Source organism: Erinaceus europaeus, chromosome 11 (genome assembly GCF_950295315.1).
Source record: "Erinaceus europaeus chromosome 11, mEriEur2.1, whole genome shotgun sequence".
Classification (NCBI taxonomy): Eukaryota; Metazoa; Chordata; class Mammalia; order Eulipotyphla; family Erinaceidae; genus Erinaceus; species Erinaceus europaeus.
In genome coordinates, this window is record NC_080172.1 from 71,034,627 (window position 1) to 71,044,495 (window position 9,869).

General features: G+C 48.1%; 3 non-coding genes across 3 annotated transcripts; 1 reads left to right on the forward strand and 2 right to left on the reverse strand.

Moving 5' to 3' along the window:
- Positions 1–625: 625 nt before the first annotated feature.
- Positions 626–696, reverse strand: TRNAG-CCC (transfer RNA glycine (anticodon CCC)). Its single transcript has one exon. It is a non-coding gene; the product is annotated as a tRNA-Gly (tRNA).
- A 4,211-nt stretch (positions 697–4,907) lies between these two features.
- Positions 4,908–4,979, reverse strand: TRNAH-GUG (transfer RNA histidin (anticodon GUG)). The gene has a single exon. It is a non-coding gene; the product is annotated as a tRNA-His (tRNA).
- A 4,345-nt stretch (positions 4,980–9,324) lies between these two features.
- TRNAG-CCC (transfer RNA glycine (anticodon CCC)) lies at positions 9,325–9,395 on the forward strand. The gene has a single exon. It is a non-coding gene; the product is annotated as a tRNA-Gly (tRNA).
- Positions 9,396–9,869: the final 474 nt, after the last annotated feature.

Here is a 9,869-nt window from a genome sequence, read left to right on the forward strand (position 1 = left end):
TACATAGCCCTCCCACCCCCGTCGCCGCTGGGGGACGCTGGGCGTGGGCTCCGCTCCTGCAGGGAATTCCACCCCTGCGTTCTGCTCCACCGGGAGACCCGGCCCAATCATCATCAGATCAATGATAGGCTGACCCTTCGGTCTTTGGGGCCCTGGGGTTCTCCAGATAAAGGATGAAAGACTCACCCTCGAGGGACTCACTGTGCCTCCAGCCAAACGTTTGTCTATTGATGAAAGACGCTGCGTTTAGTCCAGTGCACTCTCCGAATTTAGTCGCAGTTTAAATGGATTTCTCATTCTTCTGATCACAGATACCACTATCCCGAGTTGCCCCTTTAAAGCACTTGGTGTCAGATTCTGGGAATAAGGTCACTTGTTTGTGCCAAGGACAGAAGGTCAGGGTTTTGGTTTTTGTTTGTTTTCACGCTTTTTTCTTTTTCTTTTTCTTTTTCTTTTTCTCTTTCTTTCTTTCTTTTTAACCACAAGACCCTTCGACAATGGCTTATGGTGGTGCTGAGGACTGAAGCTGCGACCTTCGGTCCTTTTAGACATGGAAGTACTTTGCATAACATTTAAGCTGCCTCCCTCCCAAAAAACAGGACAAAATGGAACCGGTACTGCACGATGCATTGGCCGGGAATCGAACCCGGGTCTCCCGCGTGGGAGGCGAGAATTCTACCACTGAACCACCAATGCCTCACGAAGGCATAAAACTTAGACATGCCTACAGAAAGAATCTCCAGCACCAGCAAGTGACTGGAGAAGAAGCATAGGGGTGGGCAGGGTTGTCTTTGTGAGAATACCAACACGTTCCAAAACTGCTTTTCGTCTTCCTGTCCGGAAAGCAGATGACAGACCCTGGCGGGCCTCTCCGGGGCGGTGTCGCTAGGGCGGCAGGACGCGAGGCGAGTGCTGTCTCTCCATGGCCTGCCACCTGTGTCTTCCTGGGAAGGGAGTGCGGCAAGTAGGTGGGAGGTGGGTCGGGGCTTTATGGGGTTGGGGATCTGGGCTGTCCCCCTGCCCCGACCTCCACCTCCACCTCGCCTCTTCTGGACACTTCCTCCACTCCCGGTTGCCCACCTCCTCGCCACTCATCCGCCTGGGTGCTCTGACTGACCCCGCTGAAGTCACTTTCCCTGAGATTTGGACCCGGTGGCCTAGCAATGATCTCTTCCTTGAGTTAAGGCGGGAAGGGAGGGAGGGGTCAGGAGAGAATGGCCTTTTGTAAGATTGGAGATTATAGGTGAAAGCCATGGCTGCCATGCTACACACACTTCTCAAGACCAAGCATCCCAGAACTCTGGGCACCTGCAGTCAGGTCAGACAGGAAGCAGGAGACTTATTTGTCCTTTATTCTGGTGGTCTAATGCCTAGCATTTGGTGTTTTTTGTCCTTGTAGCCCAGGTTCAATTCCCAGTTAGGGAAACTTTAGGTCCAGGCGGTGACACATCTAATTGAGTACACATACTGCTATGTGCAAGAACCTGTGTTTAACCCTCTGGACCTCAACTACGGAGGGGATGCTTCAAGAACGGTGAAGCAGTGCTGCAGGTCCCTCTCTCTCTCTCTCTCTGTCTCTCTCTCTCTCTCTCTCTTTCTCTTTCTCTCTCCCCCCTCCCCTTTTCCTCTTGGTTTCTATGTGTCTAGACAATACAACAAAGTAAATAAAACACGAAAAAAAAAAAAGAAACAAACAAACAAAATGATAGACATTAACAAAAGAAATGACAATGCAACCAGTACCACCTCGGCATGCTTCACTTCGGACCGTGTCCAGAGACGTCAGGCATGGAATGTCAACCCTTCAGCTTCATTACTTTGCCACCAGGTTCCAGGTGATATAACATGATGCCAACCTGACTCCCTTGGGCAGAGGACCCCACCTCCCCAGATCCGTGCCCCACTGGGGAAAGAGTGAGACATGCTGGGAGTATGGATCGACCTGTCAGTGCCCATGTTCAGCGGAGAAGCAATTATAGAAGCCAGACCTTCCACCTTCTGCACCCCATAATGACACTGGGTCCATACTCCTAGAGGGATAAAGAATAGGAAAGCTATCAAGGGAGGTGTTTGGATATGGAGCTCTGGAGGTGGGCATTCTGTAGGGATGTATCCCTCTTATCCTGTAGTCTTGTCAATATTTCCATTTTATTACAAAAGAAAGAAAGAAAGAAAGAAATGAATCAATGTTTGAATCATTTTTGCCCCTCCCCCAACTCCTGCAGGGGAACCAAAGGAAACGAAAATCCCCACCCCTACTCCCTTTGCTTAGAGCTCAGCGCCAGTCACCCACACAACTGGCCACTCAGGACAGTTCACATTCACACCTCCCTCTAATTCCCAGTGTATCCGTGGTTCCTGGCTTCTCGGTGCCCTGAAGAGCTGAGGCCTCGGCCAGTGTTGGAGTTGCCAATAGGAGCCAGGGCAGAGGGTGGATGGGTCAGGCCTGCAGGGCTGTGCCATTTTACACTCAGCGCTGTAGCTAGTTCACCCCACACAGCTTTGCACAGACCTGAAGTTGGGCCACAACTTCCCACACCACTGGGAGTGTGCGGGCCTCCCTCCCCTGCGACCTGTTCCACAAGAAGATAGGTCCCAGTTTCCCAGCTGGTGAGGACAAAATGGAACTAGTACTGCACTATGCATTGGCCAAGAATTGAAGCCGGGTAGTCCGGTGTGGGAGGTGAGAATTCTACCACTGAACCACCAATGCCTCCTCAAGTCCTGAGATTTACCCATGCCTACAGAAGGAACCTCCAACACCATCAGGTAGTTGTGGAAGAAGTATTGGGGTGGGCAGAATTGTCTGTAAGAAAATACTTACAGTTTCCAGAATTGGTTTCCACCTTCTAGTCTGAAAAACAGTGAACAAACCTGGCAGGCCTCTCAGGTCAGTGTCACTGGTGTTGCAGAACACCCTGGCCTGGGCTCTGCTCTCTAGGGGTCCAGGGGGTGTTTCTGACTCTCCTCACATGTATCTCTTCATTCCCAGAGCCTTGATGACAGCAAGGACCAGGCGTAGAAATGTCTCTGCTGAAATAAGGAACAGGAGTGATGGCAATTGACTGGATGCTACTCTAACTCTGTATTGACCACCAGATCCTCTCTATTGTTACAAGATGTCCTCTTGTACCCACCCCTTCACTGTCTGTCTGTCTGTCTCTCTCCATGTGTGTGTGCATGTGTGTGTGCGTGTGCGTGTGCGTGTGCGTGTGTGTGTGTCTCTCTCTCTCTCTCAGCAAGAAATTTCTCCAGAATTTTATAGTAGGTTTTGTCATTCTTCTTCGCCTCTAGGTTTCACTACTCCAGGCCAACTTTTTCAGACAGAGAAGCAAGAGGAAGAGACAGGGCAAGACACCATAGTACCAAAGCTTCCTCCACTACAGTGGAGACAAGGCTCACACCTGCTCACAAGACAGAGGAGGGGGTGGTGGTGGTGCACATGTTACAATGCACAAGGACCCAGGTTGAGCCCCTCCCTGGTCCCCACCTGTAGAGGGAAAACTTTGCAAGTTGGTGAAGCAGTGCTGAAGGAGTCTTTCTGTCTCTCTCCCTCTCTATCTTCTCCTTCCCTCTCAATTTCTCTCTGTCTCTATCCAACAAATAAATAAAGATAATCTTTAAAAATTTAAGAGAGAGAGAGAGAGAAATAGAGACTAAAGCATTGTTCAGCTGTGTCACTAGGTGATGCTGGGTGTAGAACTTGGCCCCTTGTGTTTGAGAGTCCAAGTCCAGTGTCACTTCCCAACCCTTAAGCAGAAGTTAAAGCACAGTAGAGCTTTTCTTCTGGGCTAGGCAAATAGCTCAATGGTTATGCAAAAACACTTTTATGCCCGAGGCACCAATGGTACCAGGTTCAATACCTAACACCACCCACCATAAGCCAGAGCTGAGCAGTGCTGGGGAAAAATAAGCAAACCTCCTCTGTTACTATTTTATTTTATATATATATAATTTACTTATTTATTATTGGATAGAGACAGAAAGAGAAATTGAGGGGAGGAGAAGATAGAGATGGAGAAAGACAGAGAGACACCTGAAACCCTGCTTCACCACTTGTGAAGCTTTCCCCCTGCAGGTGGGGACCAGGGGCTTGAACCCAGGCCCTTGCACACTGTAGAGTGAGCACTTAACCAGGTGCGCCACCGCTCAGCCCCCTGTTACTATTTTCTTTCTAAGATTTATCCCAACCCTTGACTTTTCTTTTTCTCCTTTTCTTCTCTTTTATAAGATCTTACTTATTTATGTGCTCTGGGAGGTGGCACAGTGGATAAAGCATTAGACTCTCAAGTGTAAGGTGCTGAGTTCAATCCCTGGCAGCACACGTACCAGAGTGATGTCTGGTCCTTTCTCTCTCTCTCTTTTTCTTCTTCTTCTTCTTCCCTTTCTTTCCCATTAATAAACAGAATCTTTAAAAAAAAAAAAAAGAAAGAAAGAAAAAGGAAGGAAGAAAGAAAGAACTAAAAAAGAAAAGAAAAGAAAAGAAAAAAAAGGAAGGAGAGTGTGGTCCGGGAGACGGTACAGTGGATAAAAACATTGAACTCTCAAGCAAGCATGAGGTCCTGAGTTCATTCCCTGGCAGCACACGTACCAGAGTGAATGTCTGATCCCCCCTCATCTTTCTAATTAATAAATAAATAAAATTTTTTTTTAAAAAAGGGAGGAGATAGTAAAAGGAAGAAAAAGAAAAAAATCAAACCTGGGCCGCGGTGATAAAAGTGCCAAATCCTAACCACTAGATCACGGAACAACAGTTAGCCTTTTCCTTTATTTATTTTTTCTTTTTTAAATTTTTTCTTATATTTATTTATTTTCCCTTTTTTTGCCTTTTTGCACTGTTAACCCCTGTCTTTCCATGCCAGGTTAGGAGACAACAGTTTTTAGACACAAGATCAAAGCAAAATGTTTGCCGTGACTCGGATTCGAACCGAGGTTGCTGCGGCCACAACGCAGAGTACTAACCACTATACGATCACGGCAAGCCATAACTCCAGTTGGACTGCACCCCTCTCCACTAATTATAATGTGAAACTATTCCTATTACTGTGCCATTTTGTTTCTGGACATCTGCGAGCATTGGCACTCTCCCCTGATGTCTTCTTCCTTCCTCATTCTGATGCGTTTTTCTTCCTTGGGTCCAGTCAAACTTCTGCACAGGTCTCCTGAGCCCGACCTTCCCTGCTTCTTTGTGTTCGGACTCCAGGGCTTTTTTGTTCAGGAGCTGGGAGCCTGTACACCTTGCCCAGGGTGGTGGCTCCGCCTAGCGTTGAGGGCAGGGAAGAACTTATGTTCTGTCTGTCTATCACATCTGCTAACCTGGTGGTGGTGATTGGTAGCCTACGTGGGATTGTGGCTGTTTCTAGTACCTAGAGAAGATAGTTGCTCTCCAGTTGTCACTTGGAATGAGAAAGATGAGGGGGGATCAGACATTCACTCTGGTACGTGTGCTGCCAGGGAATGAACTCAGGACCTCATGCTTGCTTGAGAGTTCAATGTTTTTATCCACTGTACCGTCTCCCGGACCACACTCTCCTTCCTTTTTTTTCTTTTCTTTTCTTTTCTTTTTTAGTTCTTTCTTTCTTCCTTCCTTTTTCTTTCTTTCTTTTTTTTTTTTTTAAAGATTCTGTTTATTAATGGGAAAGAAAGGGAAGAAGAAGAAGAAGAAAAAGAGAGAGAGAGAAAGGACCAGACATCACTCTGGTACGTGTGCTGCCAGGGATTGAACTCAGCACCTTACACTTGAGAGTCTAATGCTTTATCCACTGTGCCACCTCCCAGAGCACATAAATAAATAAGATCTTATAAAAGAGAAGAAAAGGAGAAAAAGAAAAGTCAAGGGTTGGGATAAATCTTAGAAAGAAAATAGTAACAGGGGGCTGAGCGGTGGCGCACCTGGTTAAGTGCTCACTCTACAGTGTGCAAGGGCCTGGGTTCAAGCCCCTGGTCCCCACCTGCAGGGGGAAAGCTTCACAAGTGGTGAAGCAGGGTTTCAGGTGTCTCTCTGTCTTTCTCCATCTCTATCTTCTCCTCCCCTCAATTTCTCTTTCTGTCTCTATCCAATAATAAATAAGTAAATTATATATATATAAAATAAAATAGTAACAGAGGAGGTTTGCTTATTTTTCCCCAGCACTGCTCAGCTCTGGCTTATGGTGGGTGGTGTTAGGTATTGAACCTGGTACCATTGGTGCCTCGGGCATAAAAGTGTTTTTGCATAACCATTGAGCTATTTGCCTAGCCCAGAAGAAAAGCTCTACTGTGCTTTAACTTCTGCTTAAGGGTTGGGAAGTGACACTGGACTTGGACTCTCAAACACAAGGGGCCAAGTTCTACACCCAGCATCACCTAGTGACACAGCTGAACAATGCTTTAGTCTCTATTTCTCTCTCTCTCTCTCTTAAATTTTTAAAGATTATCTTTATTTATTTGTTGGATAGAGACAGAGAGAAATTGAGAGGGAAGGAGAAGATAGAGAGGGAGAGAGACAGAAAGACTCCTTCAGCACTGCTTCACCAACTTGCAAAGTTTTCCCTCTACAGGTGGGGACCAGGGAGGGGCTCAACCTGGGTCCTTGTGCATTGTAACATGTGCACCACCACCACCCCCTCCTCTGTCTTGTGAGCAGGTGTGAGCCTTGTCTCCACTGTAGTGGAGGAAGCTTTGGTACTATGGTGTCTTGCCCTGTCTCTTCCTCTTGCTTCTCTGTCTGAAAAAGTTGGCCTGGAGTAGTGAAACCTAGAGGCGAAGAAGAATGACAAAACCTACTATAAAATTCTGGAGAAATTTCTTGCTGAGAGAGAGAGAGAGACACACACACACGCACACGCACACGCACACGCACACGCACATGCACACACACATGGAGAGAGACAGACAGACAGACAGTGAAGGGGTGGGTACAAGAGGACATCTTGTAACAATAGAGAGGATCTGGTGGTCAATACAGAGTTAGAGTAGCATCCAGTCAATTGCCATCACTCCTGTTCCTTATTTCAGCAGAGACATTTCTACGCCTGGTCCTTGCTGTCATCAAGGCTCTGGGAATGAAGAGATACATGTGAGGAGAGTCAGAAACACCCCCTGGACCCCTAGAGAGCAGAGCCCAGGCCAGGGTGTTCTGCAACACCAGTGACACTGACCTGAGAGGCCTGCCAGGTTTGTTCACTGTTTTTCAGACTAGAAGGTGGAAACCAATTTTGGAAACTGTAAGTATTTTCTTACAGACAATTCTGCCCACCCCAATACTTCTTCCACAACTACCTGATGGTGTTGGAGGTTCCTTCTGTAGGCATGGGTAAATCTCAGGACTTGAGGAGGCATTGGTGGTTCAGTGGTAGAATTCTCACCTCCCACACCGGACTACCCGGCTTCAATTCTTGGCCAATGCATAGTGCAGTACTAGTTCCATTTTGTCCTCACCAGCTGGGAAACTGGGACCTATCTTCTTGTGGAACAGGTCGCAGGGGAGGGAGGCCCGCACACTCCCAGTGGTGTGGGAAGTTGTGGCCCAACTTCAGGTCTGTGCAAAGCTGTGTGGGGTGAACTAGCTACAGCGCTGAGTGTAAAATGGCACAGCCCTGTAGGCCTGACCCATCCACCCTCTGCCCTGGCTCCTATTGGCAACTCCAACACTGGCCGAGGCCTCAGCTCTTCAGGGCACCGAGAAGCCAGGAACCACGGATACACTGGGAATTAGAGGGAGGTGTGAATGTGAACTGTCCTGAGTGGCCAGTTGTGTGGGTGACTGGCGCTGAGCTCTAAGCAAAGGGAGTAGGGGTGGGGATTTTCGTTTCCTTTGGTTCCCCTGCAGGAGTTGGGGGAGGGGCAAAAATGATTCAAACATTGATTCATTTCTTTCTTTCTTTCTTTCTTTTGTAATAAAATGGAAATATTGACAAGACTACAGGATAAGAGGGATACATCCCTACAGAATGCCCACCTCCAGAGCTCCATATCCAAACACCTCCCTTGATAGCTTTCCTATTCTTTATCCCTCTAGGAGTATGGACCCAGTGTCATTATGGGGTGCAGAAGGTGGAAGGTCTGGCTTCTATAATTGCTTCTCCGCTGAACATGGGCACTGACAGGTCGATCCATACTCCCAGCATGTCTCACTCTTTCCCCAGTGGGGCACGGATCTGGGGAGGTGGGGTCCTCTGCCCAAGGGAGTCAGGTTGGCATCATGTTATATCACCTGGAACCTGGTGGCAAAGTAATGAAGCTGAAGGGTTGACATTCCATGCCTGACGTCTCTGGACACGGTCCGAAGTGAAGCATGCCGAGGTGGTACTGGTTGCATTGTCATTTCTTTTGTTAATGTCTATCATTTTGTTTGTTTGTTTCTTTTTTTTTTTCGTGTTTTATTTACTTTGTTGTATTGTCTAGACACATAGAAACCAAGAGGAAAAGGGGAGGGGGGAGAGAGAAAGAGAAAGAGAGAGAGAGAGACAGAGAGAGAGAGAGAGGGACCTGCAGCACTGCTTCACCGTTCTTGAAGCATCCCCTCCGTAGTTGAGGTCCAGAGGGTTAAACACAGGTTCTTGCACATAGCAGTATGTGTACTCAATTAGATGTGTCACCGCCTGGACCTAAAGTTTCCCTAACTGGGAATTGAACCTGGGCTACAAGGACAAAAAACACCAAATGCTAGGCATTAGACCACCAGAATAAAGGACAAATAAGTCTCCTGCTTCCTGTCTGACCTGACTGCAGGTGCCCAGAGTTCTGGGGTGCTTGGTCTTGAGAAGTGTGTGTAGCATGGCAGCCATGGCTTTCACCTATAATCTCCAATCTTACAAAAGGCCATTCTCTCCTGACCCCTCCCTCCCTTCCCGCCTTAACTCAAGGAAGAGATCATTGCTAGGCCACCGGGTCCAAATCTCAGGGAAAGTGACTTCAGCGGGGTCAGTAAGAGCACCCAGGCGGATGAGTGGCGAGGAGGTGGGCAACCGGGAGTGGAGGAAGTGTCCAGAAGAGGCGAGGTGGAGGTGGAGGTCGGGGCAGGGGGACAGCCCAGATCCCCAACCCCATAAAGCCCCGACCCACCTCCCACCTACTTGCCGCACTCCCTTCCCAGGAAGACACAGGTGGCAGGCCATGGAGAGACAGCACTCGCCTCGCGTCCTGCCGCCCTAGCGACACCGCCCCGGAGAGGCCCGCCAGGGTCTGTCATCTGCTTTCCGGACAGGAAGACGAAAAGCAGTTTTGGAACGTGTTGGTATTCTCACAAAGACAACCCTGCCCACCCCTATGCTTCTTCTCCAGTCACTTGCTGGTGCTGGAGATTCTTTCTGTAGGCATGTCTAAGTTTTATGCCTTCGTGAGGCATTGGTGGTTCAGTGGTAGAATTCTCGCCTCCCACGCGGGAGACCCGGGTTCGATTCCCGGCCAATGCATCGTGCAGTACCGGTTCCATTTTGTCCTGTTTTTTGGGAGGGAGGCAGCTTAAATGTTATGCAAAGTACTTCCATGTCTAAAAGGACCGAAGGTCGCAGCTTCAGTCCTCAGCACCACCATAAGCCATTGTCGAAGGGTCTTGTGGTTAAAAAGAAAGAAAGAAAGAGAAAAAGAAAAAGAAAAAGAAAAAAGCGTGAAAACAAACAAAAACCAAAACCCTGACCTTCTGTCCTTGGCACAAACAAGTGACCTTATTCCCAGAATCTGACACCAAGTGCTTTAAAGGGGCAACTCGGGATAGTGGTATCTGTGATCAGAAGAATGAGAAATCCATTTAAACTGCGACTAAATTCGGAGAGTGCACTGGACTAAACGCAGCGTCTTTCATCAATAGACAAACGTTTGGCTGGAGGCACAGTGAGTCCCTCGAGGGTGAGTCTTTCATCCTTTATCTGGAGAACCCCAGGGCCCCA